The sequence below is a fragment of the Anomaloglossus baeobatrachus genome, chromosome 11 (assembly GCF_048569485.1).
Source record: "Anomaloglossus baeobatrachus isolate aAnoBae1 chromosome 11, aAnoBae1.hap1, whole genome shotgun sequence".
Classification (NCBI taxonomy): Eukaryota; Metazoa; Chordata; class Amphibia; order Anura; family Aromobatidae; genus Anomaloglossus; species Anomaloglossus baeobatrachus.
This window is the reverse complement of record NC_134363.1, coordinates 62,801,928-62,815,069: the sequence shown is the minus strand read 5'-3', so window position 1 is coordinate 62,815,069 and position 13,142 is coordinate 62,801,928. Positions and strand designations below refer to the sequence as shown.

The following is a 13,142-nucleotide window of genomic DNA, read 5'->3' as shown; positions in this document are numbered from 1 at the left end:
TCCAGTCAATCAAAAGTCAGTCACAAGATGGCACAGCTGGACTGGAACAATGCCAAAAACTGATGAAGACAACAAAGGGTGAATTTTAAGACCGGGCGGGAGATTTAAATCAAAAGCACCACTCCAGTACAAAACAGTACCCCTGGAGTGGAGCTTCAATTGAAGCTTTATTACACGTTTCATGTTAATGCTGAACCCTTTTTTTAAATATACGGTAGCTACTATTAAATACTACCACAGCTTGGAACAACTTCTTTTCCAGCAGCAGTGCGGTTATCCAGAAACAACCATCTCCTTTTACTCTTTAACCTTCAGTCTTAGAATGTGGAAATCTTAAAACTATCACGGATATAAAACTTTTTGACTTTTTGTATTTACTAGAAAAACTGCATATAAAAGTAGACCAATGGCCTACCTCACTCGTAGACATAACTTGTATCCTTCTAAGAGGCCGGTCATGACCTTTTTCTATAGAGATGAGCAGACCCGGAACGAACATAAACTTTACAAAAAAAAGAATCGGTGTTCGGAATTAGGGAACTTTACGTATGGTGACACTCAGTGCTCAGCCCAGTGCGAGCCGCTTGCAGTGTATGAACGACTCGTACTGGGGGTAACAGCTTGATCAGATGTAGTGTGTAACAAAAAAAAATAAAAATTCTTGAATAAACCCCATCCACCCCTGGAAGTGATCTGTTTATGGATGGCTGCATGTGGGCGGAGACCTGAACTGCCCAATTAGTGACTTCCAATGGGGTTCAGATCAAGTCCAGGTCCAGACTTGAACATTAGGTAAAGTCTGGCTGATCCCGCCAAACCAAACTTCCAAAGGTCCACTCTGCTCTACTGTTCTATAGTTTTGGCATCTACCTTTCGCCATTCCCTTCCTCCTTTCCCTTCCTCCTTTCCCTTCCTCCTTTCCCTTCCTCCTTTCCCTTCCTCCTTTCCCTTCCTCCTTTCCCTTCCCCCCTTTCCCCCATTTCCCTCATTTCCCCCTTTCTCCCTTTCTTTCCCGTCCCCCTTTCTCCCTTTCTTTCCCGTCCCCCTTTCTCCCTTTCTTTCCCTTCCCCCTTTCTCCCTTTCTTTCCCTTCCCCCTCTCTCCCTTTCTTTCCCTTGCCCCTTTCTCCCTTTCGTTCCCTTGCCCCTTTCTCCCTTTCGTTCCCTTGCCCCTTTCTCCCTTTCTTTCCCTTGCCCCTTTCTCCCTTTCGTTCCCTTGCCCCTTTCTCCCTTTCGTTCCCTTGCCCCTTTCTCCCTTTCGTTCCCTTGCCCCTTTCTCCCTTTCGTTCCCTTGCCCCTTTCTCCCTTTCGTTCCCTTGCCCCTTTCTCCCTTTCGTTCCCTTGCCCCTTTCTCCCTTTCGTTCCCTTGCCCCTTTCTCCCTTTCTTTCCCTTGCCCCTTTCTCCCTTTCTTTCCCGTCCCCCTTTCTCCCTTTCTTTCCCGTCCCCCTTTCTCCCTTTCTTTCCCGTCCCCCTTTCTCCCTTTCTTTCCCGTCCCCCTTTCTCCCTTTCTTTCCCGTCCCCCTTTCTCCCTTTCTTTCCCGTCCCCCTTTCTCCCTTTCTTTCCCGTCCCCCTTTCTCCCTTTCTTTCCCGTCCCCCTTTCTCCCTTTCTTTCCCGTCCCCCTTTCTCCCTTTCTTTCCCGTCCCCCTTTCTCCCTTTCTTTCCCGTCCCCCTTTCTCCCTTTCTTTCCCGTCCCCCTTTCTCCCTTTCTTTCCCGTCCCCCTTTCTCCCTTTCTTTCCCGTCCCCCTTTCTCCCTTTCTTTCCCGTCCCCCTTTCTCCCTTTCGTTCCCGTCCCCCTTTCCCCCTTTCTTTCCCTTCCCCCTTTCCCCCTTTCTTTCCCTTCCCCCTTTCTCCCTTTCTTTCCCTTCCCCCTTTCTTTCCCTTCCCCCTTTCCCCCTTTCTTTCCCTTCCCCCTTTCTTTCCCTTCCCCCTTTCCCCCTTTCTTTCCCTTCCCCCTTTCTTTCCCTTCCCCCTTTCTCCCTTTCTTTCCCTTACCCCTTTCTCCCTTTCTTTCCCTTACCCCTTTCTTTCCTTTCCCCCTTACCCCTTTCTCCCTTTCTTTCCCTTACCCCTTTCTCCCTTTCTTTCCCTTCCCCCTTTCCCCCTTTCTTTCCCTTCCCCCTTTCCCCCTTTCTTTCCCTTCCCCCTTTCTCCCTTTCTTTCCCTTCCCCCTTTCTTTCCCTTCCCCCTTTCTCCCTTTCTTTCCCTTACCCCTTTCTCCCTTTCTTTCCCTTACCCCTTTCTTTCCTTTCCCCCTTACCCCTTTCTCCCTTTCTTTCCCTTACCCCTTTCTCCCTTTCTTTCCCTTCCCCCTTTCCCCCTTTCTTTCCCTTCCCCCTTTCCCCCTTTCTTTCCCTTCCCCCTTTCTCCCTTTCTTTCCCTTCCCCCTTTCTTTCCCTTCCCCCTTTCTTTCCCTTCCCCCTTTCTCCCTTTCTTTCCCTTCCCCCTTTCTCCCTTTCTTTCCCTTCCCCCTTTCTCCCTTTCTTTCCCTTACCCCTTTCTCCCTTTCTTTCCCTTACCCCTTTCTTTCCTTTCCCCCTTACCCCTTTCTCCCTTTCTTTCCCTTACCCCTTTCTCCCTTTCTTTCCCTTCCCCCTTTCCCCCTTTCTTTCCCTTCCCCCTTTCCCCCTTTCTTTCCCTTCCCCCTTTCTCCCTTTCTTTCCCTTCCCCCTTTCTTTCCCTTCCCCCTTTCTTTCCCTTCCCCCTTTCTCCCTTTCTTTCCCTTCCCCCTTTCTCCCTTTCTTTCCCTTACCCCTTTCTCCCTTTCTTTCCCTTACCCCTTTCTCCCTTTCTTTCCCTTCCCCCTTTCTTTCCCTTGCCCCTTTCCCCCTTTCCCCTTTCCCCCTTTCTTTCCCTTCCCCCTTTCTCCCTTTCTTTCCCTTCCCCACCCCTTTCCCTTTCCCCCACCCCTTTCCCTTCCCCCCCCCCCTTTTCCTTCCCCCCACCTTTCCCTCCCCCCCCTTTCCCTTTTCTCACTTTCCCTTTCCCTCCCCTTTTCCCTCCCTATAATACGAGACATAGAATATAGCCAACACTCTATAGTTATCTTGCCAGCTCGCGTTCATATTTAATACTAGAAGGTGGCCCGATTCTACGCATCGGGTATTCTAAAATTTACGTACTGTGTAGTTAATGTATGATTTTTGTTTATATATATATATATATATATATATATATATATATATATATATATATATATATATATATATATATATATATATATATATACGTATGTACGTACGTACGTATGTACGTACGTACGTACATACGTGTATATATATATATATAATGTTGTTGTGTGTAGTTACCAAGTGTTTGTGTAGGTGCTGTACATGTTCTGGGTGTAGCGGGGGGTGAGAGCGGTGGTGTTTGTGTGTTGCGTTGTTTGTGGAGCGCTGTGTGTCTGTAGCGTTGTGTGTGTGTGTTGCGCGGTTTGTGTGGGGTGTGTGTGTGTTTTAGGGGGAGGTATGTTTTGTGCAATGTGTGTGTTGTGCGGTATGTGCGTATATTTGTGTGTGCCGCGGTGTTTGTGTGTTGTGTGTGTGTGCGGCGTTGTGGGTGTCTGTGTAGGGCAGTGTTTGTGGTTCCCAGTGTGTGTGTGTGTGTGTGTGTGTGTGTGTGTTTTGGGGGGAGGTGTGCACCCCCCATCGTGCTCCATCCCCCATGCTGCGCACTCCCCATCGTGCTCCATCCCCCCATGCTGCACATTCCCCATTGTGCTCCATCCCCCATGCTGCGCATTCCCCATCGTGCTCCATCCCCCATGCTGCGCACCCCCATCGTGCTCCATCCCCCATGCTGCGCACTCCCCATCGTGCTCCATCCCCCATGTTGCGCACTCCCCATCGTGCTCCATCCCCCATGGTGCGCACTCCCCATCGTGCTCCATCCCCCATGCTGCGCACTCCCCATCGTGCTCCATCCCCCATGCTGCGCACTCCCCATCGTGCTCCATCCCCCATGCTGCGCACCCCCCATCGTGCTCCACAGTCACACATCAGACAGTATACATGCACACATCTGATCGCATACACTCACACACACACCCCACTTCTCCCTGTGCCCACCGGTGGGCGGTCCCAGCAGCTGTGCTGCACGCCGTGCTCCTCTGCCAACACTCACAGATCCGATCGCATACACGCACACACACACTGACGATATCGCACAGCGCTCACACAATCACAACATCCGGAGATACCACATGCTTCCGGCCATGTGATCCTCCGGCAGGTCCTGGAAGATCACTGCACGCACAGGATCGCTGCCGAGAAGCAAGCGATATCACGGTATGTTGTGAATGTGTGGATGCGATCTGATGTGTGTGTGAGGTGTGTGTGTGTGTGAGAGTGAGTGTGATCTGATGTGTGTGTGTGTGTGTGTGTGTGTGTGTGTGTTCCGCCGCTGCAGGACCTTGATGAGCTCACCCTGGGGCGAGAGGCCAATTCGTGTGGGGGGCGGAGCCTGGGCGAGCGGCCAACCCGTGCGGGAGGGCGGAGCCGAGGCGAGCGGCCAATCCGTGTGGGGGGGAGGAGCCGAGGCGAGCGGCCAATCTGTGAGGCCGAGCGTCCAATCCGTGCGAGGGGGCGGAGCCGAGGCGAGCGGCCAATCCGTGCGGGGGGCGGGGCCATGGCGAGCCCAGCGCCCAATCCGCTGTTTGTCACCGTAAGGACACAATTTTGGAGCAAGACAGACAGAGACAGACAGACAGAATAAGGCAATTATATATATATAGATAATTACTATTACAAGATATGGTAAGATGATATGCCGTCCTTTGTGCTATGTGGTCCTACCTTGGATCCGAGGTGCAGAATTTGATGTACCCATGTGTTGTGTAGATGGAAACCCTCCATGGATGCATCTAACTTAGTCTAGGTTCGCACACTGCGTCTTTTTGACGCTGCGTTTTTGTGCGTTTTATGGCCGCTAAAAACACACAAAAACGCACCTGCGTCGAAAAAACGCGTCAAAAAAGCATGCGTTTTTACCGCGATTTGGTGCGTTTTTGGCTGCGTTTTGCTGCGTTTTTGATCTCTGCGTTTTGCTGCGTTTTTCAAATGCATTGCATGGGCGAAAAACGCAGGAAAGAACTGACATGTCCATTTTTTTTTTAACTCAAAGACGCAGGTAAAAAAAACAGCTGTGTGCGGACAGCAAAAATGAAAACTCATAGACTTTGCTGGGTAAGCAAAGTCCTGCAGTTTTGAGGCCAAAAACGCACCCGAAAAACGCGCAAAAACGTCTTCTGGCGCTGTATCCAACTCTTCCAGCTCCCCTGATGCCGGGTGGCTCGTTGGGTAATAATGGGGTTAGGGCTAGCTGTATAGCTGGCCCTAAGCCCGAAATTCATGGTGTCACGCCAATATTAGACATGGCCACCATGAATTTCTAGTAAAGATAAAAAAAAAACACAACACACAGAAAAATATTTTTATTAGAAATAAAACACAACACAATTAGTGACTCCATCTTTAATGAAATAAAGAACCCCCCTCCGCAGTAATCAAGGGTCCCGCGTCGTCCAATCCGGATCCAATATCATCTGATCGGTTTGCTGGAAGGCAAAGCGATCAGATGATGTGTCAGGTTCTAGGGGCTGAATCACATCACACAGCAGCTGATTGTATAAAAGCCGATTATACAATCAGCTGATGCATCGGTGCAAAAAAAAAAAAATACTCACTTATGTGCTGATTACCGGCAGCTCCTGGAGCGATGGGGCGGGAGTCTGACCCCGTCCGATCGCTGCAGCAGCTGCCGGTAATCAGGGATGAAGTCTCCTGACGCATCAGCTGATGCGTCAGGTGACTGCATCAGGTGATCCATCGCCAGGTCCTGCATCCTGCAGGCATACGTACCCGGGGAGACTGCACACACCCGGAGCGGCAGTACCGGTAGGAGGATCTGGGAGTGGGCATGGCACCGGGACCCTGCAGACAGGTGAGTATAACTTTTTTTTTTTTTTTTTTTTTCTACTGTTCACTTTTGTTTTCGCAGCCGCTTCCACCTCCCGCCCAGATATGGCGCCGCACGGCAGCATACATGCCCAGGACGGGAGGTGGACGCAGCGGTGACTGTACCGGGAGGATTCACGCTTCTGTGTTTATTGACAGAAGAAATCCTCTTCCTGTACATGTCACTTTACTACCCACCTCCTGCGTTTATAGCTGCGTTTTTGGTCTTAGAAACGCACCAAAACGCAGCTATTTGCGTTTCTCATTGCGTCTTTCAACATCCCATTGCACTCAATGGATGAAAAGCGCAGTGAAAAACGCGGGAATAATTGACATGCAGCGTTTTTGTGGCACCACAAAAACGCAGCTGAAAAAAAAAACGCTGTGTGCAGACAGCAAAAATGAAAACTCATAGACTTTGCTGGGGAAGCAAAGTCCTGCAGTTTTCTGAGCAAAAACGCACCCAAAAACTGCGCAAAAACCCCGCGAAAAACGCACTGTGTGAACTTACCCTAAATGTATTCTGCTCTTGTCTTAGTTTCTGCAACTGGATTTTTAGAATTTTATAGCCTCTAATTCGTATTTTTACTGATGTCTGTATATAAAACCAGTAATGATTTCCTGCAATTAGTATAACTGGCAACTCCTGTTTTATGTGCTAAAATAAACCGAATTTTTGATACTGGGGGAAGAGCTGTAGTTTATTCCCAACTGTTTTGCCTGAGGGTAACACAAAATGTTTAACACCCCCCTAATTTTGCATATATTTGCTCTTCTTCTTTGTGTTTGTATTACACATCAGAGTGAGCAGGTGACTTGTGTTTAAGGTCAAACCTATGTCTAATGGAATGTATTGCAATATTTCATTATAGACCTTTTTTAATTTATAATTTTAGGGGTTTTTTTATGCTGCCTACTAGAGCACATAAAGCATTTATAGCTTCTCCTTTCTGCAGATGATTTGTTGGCTTTGCTGTGTAGACTGAGACAGAAGATGGGTGCAGGAACGATGGTCACAGGCCTAAATAAGGTAGGTTTGTATTACAATAAAGATGAGCTAAGGGGTAAAATGTCTTGTGGACAGTGCCAAGGCAGCATAGGTAGACTTTATAAGCTCCTCTGGGAATTTAAATATGCAAATGGCCTTGCTGGAGAGGAAGAAGACTTGAACTCTAGTGCCACTTATTGACTTAGTAGGCAATATCAGCCCTTTAATGAGATTCACCACCTGACTTAAGGCCACGTCTCACTAAGCGACATCGCTGCTGAGTCACGTTTTTTTGTGACGCAACAGCGATCTTGCTAGCGATGTCGCGGTGTGTGACATCCAGCAACGACCTGGCTCCTGATGTGAGGTCGCCGGTCATTGCTGAATGTCCTGGACCATTTTCTTCAAAGGTGATGTCCTGCTGGGCAGGACGCATCGCTATGTTTGACACTGTGTGACAGGGTCCCAATGACAGCAGAGATCGTTATACAGGTCGCTACTGCGACCTGTATCGTTACTGAGTCGTTGGCGAGGTCTGACTGTGTGACATCTCACCAGCGACCGCCCAGCGACTTACCAGCAATCCTTATCAGGTCGCATCGTTTTCGGGATCGCTGGTAAAGTCGCCAAATGTGACGGGGGCTTTAGGATAAGAAGCCAAACCAAAAACTTCATTTGGAGTCACATGTTTTGGGGTGTTTGTTCCTTATCACTACAAAGCAAGAGAGAATTGAATTGGCTGTGTGAGAGGCCTCTGACAGTTTTAAGTGGTAATGTACCTTCTTGTTAACAAAGCCAGGTCTGCTTAGAATGACTTAGGCCTCTGTCAGAAGCCTCAAACCTAGCAAAACTAGTTCTCTCCTGCCTTCATTTGCAAACACCCCAAAATTTATTGTCACGGCCTTTTAAAAGGTTAATGTAGACTTCTATGTTTGCTACTTCCATCGGAGGCACTAGCATGCCAATCCCTTTCCTCTTTGAAGAGGCTATTTGCATATTTTAATTTCTAAAAGGGTCGTTGTAAGTGTCCCTACAATGTCTTGGTGTTCTCCTCAAGGTCAAAACATTGACTTTAAACCTCTCATAGACCTCTCACTCAGCCAAACTAATTATCTCCTGCTTTGCAATGAGGAGTGGCAAACCTACCGAAACACGTGTCTGCATAGGAAGTTTCTGGTTTGGCTTCTTGTACAGATGAAGCACAAATGAGGATTAGTCTCTGTCCTTTTAGAAGAAAGGGGTTTGTACATGATCTCTTCTTGAACATTGTAAGCTCATGGTTCAAATGTTACAAATATCATGTTCATTCTAACAAAATCTGTAAACGCCTCCCCCAAACACAACTATCGTTTTAGATTCCCGTAAACACATGGAAGACGATAGGCCCTTTTACACACTGAGACTTTCTAGCGATCCCACCAGTGATCTCGACCTGGCCGGGATCGCTGGAAAGTCTCTAACGGTCACTGGTGAGCTGTGAAACAGGCAGATCTGACCAACGACGGAGCAGTGATACGGACCTGCAGAATGACCTCACTGGAAAGGGAACGCTAGCACGCCTCTGGGCTGGGTTGCTAACTATGTCGTTGTAACGGTGTCAAACACACCGATACGTGCTGCGCAGCGGGAAACAAAGGATCAAAGTGGTCCTGAACGACTTGTAGCGATCAACGACCTCACAGCGGGGGCCAGTCCGCTGATGCGTGTCATACACTGCAATGTCTCTAGGGAGGTCGCTATTACATCACAAAACCGGTGACGTTACAGCGATATCGCTAGCGATGTTGCAGTGTGTAAAGGGGCCTTAAGTCTTCCTACAATGATTTGGTGTTCTCCTCAAGGTTGAAACATTGACCTTAAACCTCTCATATACCTTTCACCCAGCCAAACTAATTCTCTCCTGCTTTGTAATGAGGGGTGGCAAACATACCGAAACACGTTCCTGCATAGGAAGTTTCTGGTTTGGCTTCTTGTACAGATGAAGCACAAATGAGGATCAGTCTCTGTTCTTTTAGGAGGAAGGGGTTTGTACGCCATCTCTTCTTGAACATTGTAAGCTCATTGTTCAAATGTTACAAGTATCATGTTCTTTCTAACAAAATCTGTAAACACTTCCCCAAACACAACTATCATTTTCGATTACCGTAAACACATGGGAGACTATGTCTTCAGTGGGAAAAGACACTTATCGCTCAGGGAAACCAAGGGATCAGGCATTGTAATTGCCCAATCCTTGACACAGGAGGCTTCTAATTGTACTAGATTGTTGTCCAACTCTAGTCCAATGTGTATAGGGGTCCCTAAGATATCAAGATTGTAAGTTCCTTTTAGATGATGAACTTAAATATATTTGGGACCCTCCTTAGTTTCTTATTGACACTTGGCTATTCTCTTCCACCCCCCTCTACACAATCCATCCATTCTTGGTATAATCACTTTATATTGAAGAATGTATGGGCCTTAGAATGTCCTACATTCCACGATCTTCAAGACGCCACACGCTGCTCATTTGCCCCTTGACATGCCAAGCATTATGGATACTTCTTGCTCCTCTGTAGACCTCTCCTCCTTTTTTTTCTTCTTTAGGAGCTTTTTTTTTTTACATTTTTCTTTTCTGTTTAGCATATGTTTGTATCTTTTGTTTGGGGAAATGACATTTTGAGTTTGTTTACCGTCAGACAGAAGAAAAACAGAAGCATTTGTTCATAGCGAGGCAAGAAGAAATGTATGCATGGTGGGCTGCGTAAAGGCTTTGATGCCCCGCTTGCTCACATTGTCATTTAACACATTTCACTATAAGATCTTTCTGTCTGGAATGATTACAACAATGCTGTGGGAGGGGAAGACTATTTGGATCAGAATTCCTCTTTTGTCTCTGTTCCTATGTTAATTTTGCGCTGGAATCCTGATGTATTCTGTTTCAAAGGGAAGGTTAGAAAGCCAGAACGGCGCGCTCCAGCTGGTATGGTGCTTAGAACTGCTGGATCCACTTATCAAATGTCTTCTAAGTGCACAAAGCCAAGAAGATGCTGAAATGCTAACGTGCTTGCTTTATACAAATCACACATCCACAATTGAGAATTTTCTTACAAGTGGACGAGCATCCGTAGATCCGAGTAGTCTGTTACTCCGTGTGTTTCGAAGGACCGATCCTGTTAATAAATCCTTAAACGTTGCCATAAATCCTACACCCTGCCCCCATTAAAATAACATTCTTGCTCAGCCACGCTGAATGTGTATTACTGGGTGGGTTAGGTCCAAGAGTTGTTGGTTTAACAATTTAACTACATACTATCTATGGCCAACTTCTCAAACACTCCGACACTGAAATTGCAACACCAAGAAGGAAAAGGATAGACCTGTAAATGATGATGAAAAATGGATATAATTTTTAAAACCTCTCAAATTAGTCAGTTTTGATTTTGCGCTATGTGCAGAAATCCCAGCACTTCCAGCCTTGACTGCTTTCAGTGAGGTTATTAATGGTCCTCTAAGGAATGTTCTACCACTGAATGAACTTGGACAAATAATCAAGATCCTCTGCTGGCAGCTTCCTGTGAAATTACCGACCACTGATGTTCCAGCTCTTTGATTAGAGACAAGATTGGAGATTCTGCAGGCATGGTAACACGATTAAACCACTCATGCTTTTCATAGTAGCATCAACAACATTCAGCCAATCTGCTTATGCACCTGGGATAAAGCCTATAGGGGTCCGGCTGCAATACATTATGCCACCCCACATTATAATCCCGAGAGTAGGACGTTTCCTCATGAAGGCCTCTTCATTAAGGAAGAGCGAACCTGAACTGTAACGTTCGGGGTTCGTACCGTACACTTTTGTCCGGGGCTCAAATAGTTTTTGGAGGAAAAAAAGTCTGTGTCTTAGTTTGTGTGCTCTTCATATGTTAACCATTCGATTCAGCATCAAGGTGCTTAGGTACGCTCTGTGCTCGGCCCAGTGAGGACCGCTCGCACTCTCAGAATGGCTTACGGGGGTAAAGACAATTTTCGGTTGCGGTGTGTAAAATAAACGCTTCGCCTTCCTCCCTCCCTCCCCTGGAAATGCACGGTTAATGGCTGGCTATATGTAGGCAGAGAGCCGGATTGCCATATCATCGACTTCCATTATACTCTGTCCCAGACCCCATCTAAGTCAATGGGGACTTAACCTGAACTTGTTACTCGAGTAGAGCCTTTTGGTTCAAGTCTGGTTCCCGAAACAAACTTTTAAGCAAAGTGAGGTCAAACCCAAGCATCCACGGGTCCTTTCATCTCTCCTCTTCATAGCATTGCCCATGTGATCGCCATTCTCCACACCAATCTTCAGCTATCATGTTGTCGACAACAAATGAGACTCGTTTCCGAAGAGGATTGACGTCCATTCCAGACTCCATTGCCTCCTGCTCTGCCCCAGGATGGGATTTAAGAGCAGTAATAAGAGTTCGATTGAGCCCCTGTAACTAGATGTCTGGTTCGTAGACCAGTGTCACTTAACCCTAGAACGCGCAAGCAATTCAATCTACCATAGAAAACAAATGACCTAGCAGGCCTGCGAGGCCCCAGGTATGCATTCTAGGGTTAAAAGCCTTCAGAGAAGTTGTGTAAACATTGTTTTGATGTGCAATTTGGAGGAATATTGTAACCAGTGGTGCAGTAATTTCTCCAAAAAGTCCCGGAAGCTGTTTTCAGCACAATGCGTGGTACCATGGCCTGGAGTGTTATCTACAGACTTTCTCCCATAATGCAAACTTATAAATAGCCGGCAATTGTAAAGTGAGCTGCCAGCAGTGGATCTTGATGATTTGACGTGCAGAACATCAGACAACCATTAATAACATCACTGAGGCTAAAAGTGTGGGGATTTCCCATTGTCCTATTGAAGCACTCATACTCCGTACTGAATATATATAAATATATATATATATATATATATATATATATATATATATATATATATATATATATATATATATATATATATATATATATATATATATATATATATATATATATATATATATATATATACTAGAAGGTGGCCCGATTCTACGCATCGGGTATTCTAGAATTTACGTATTGTGTAGTTCATGTATGATTTTTGTTATATATATATATATATATATATAGATGTTGTTGTGTGTAGTTACCAAGTGTTTGTGTAGGGCGCTGTACATGTTCTGGGTGTTGTCTGGGTGTGATGGGGGGTGAGAGCAGTGTTGTTTGTGCGTTGCGTTGTTTGTGGAGCGCTGTGTGTGTAGCGTTGTGTGTGTGTGTTGCGCGGTTTGTGTGTGTGTGATGTGTTTTGGGGGGAGGTATGTTTTGTGCAATGTGTGTGTTGTGCGGTATGTGCGTATATTTGTGTGTGCAGCGTTGTCTGTGTGTGGGTGTCTGTGTAGGGCAGTTGTTTGTGGTTCCCAGTGTGTGTGTATGGTGTGTTGTGCAGTGCGCGCGCGCGTGTGTGTGTGTTGGGGGGAGGTGTGCACTTCCCATCGTGCTCCATCCCCCATGAAGCGCACTCCCCATCGTGCTCCATCCCCCATGCAGTGCACTCCCTATCGTGCTCCATCCCCTATGCTGCGCACCCCCCATCGTGCTCCATCTCCCATCCTGCGCACTCCCAAACGTGCTCCATCCGCCATGCTGCGCACTCCGAAACGTGCTCCATCTGCCATGCTGCGCACTCCCAAACGTGCTCCATCCGCCATGCAGCGCACTCCCTATCGTGCTCCATCCCCTATGCTGCGCACCCCCCATCGTGCTCCATCCCCCATGCTGCGCACTCCCAAACGTGCTCCATCCGCCATGCTGCGCACTCCCCATCGTGCTCCATCTCCCATGCTGCGCACTCCCAAACGTGCTCCATCCGCCATGCTGCGCACTCCCAAACGTGCTCCATCCCCTATGCTGCGCACCCTCCATCGTGCTCCATCTCCCATCCTGCGCACTCCCAAACGTGCTCCATCCGCCATGCTGCGCACTCCCAAACGTGCTTCATCCGCCATACTCCGCACTCCCCATCGTGCTCCATCCCCCATGCAGCGCACTCCCCATCGTGCTCCATCCCCTATGCTGCGCACCCCCCATCGTGCTCCATCTCCCATGCTGCGCACTCCCAAACGTGCTCCATCCGCCATGCTGCGCACTCCCAAACGTGGTCCATCCGCCATGCTGCGCACTCCCAAACGTGCTCCATCCGCC

General features: G+C 47.6%; 1 protein-coding gene across 5 annotated transcripts in view; it reads left to right on the top strand.

Annotated features, from left to right (window-relative positions):
* The window catches only part of PLEKHA4 (pleckstrin homology domain containing A4), a 116,266-nt gene that overhangs the window by 40,820 nt on the left and 62,304 nt on the right, over nt 1–13,142 (top strand). Inside the window, exon 2 of one of the 5 annotated variants that reach the window (XM_075328542.1) lies at nt 6,910–6,983. The exons of the other annotated variants lie outside the window; for them this stretch is intronic. The gene's annotated coding sequence lies outside the window, so the exon portion shown is untranslated. The remainder of the gene's footprint in view (nt 1–6,909; nt 6,984–13,142) is intronic. 5 annotated transcript variants of the gene reach the window in all.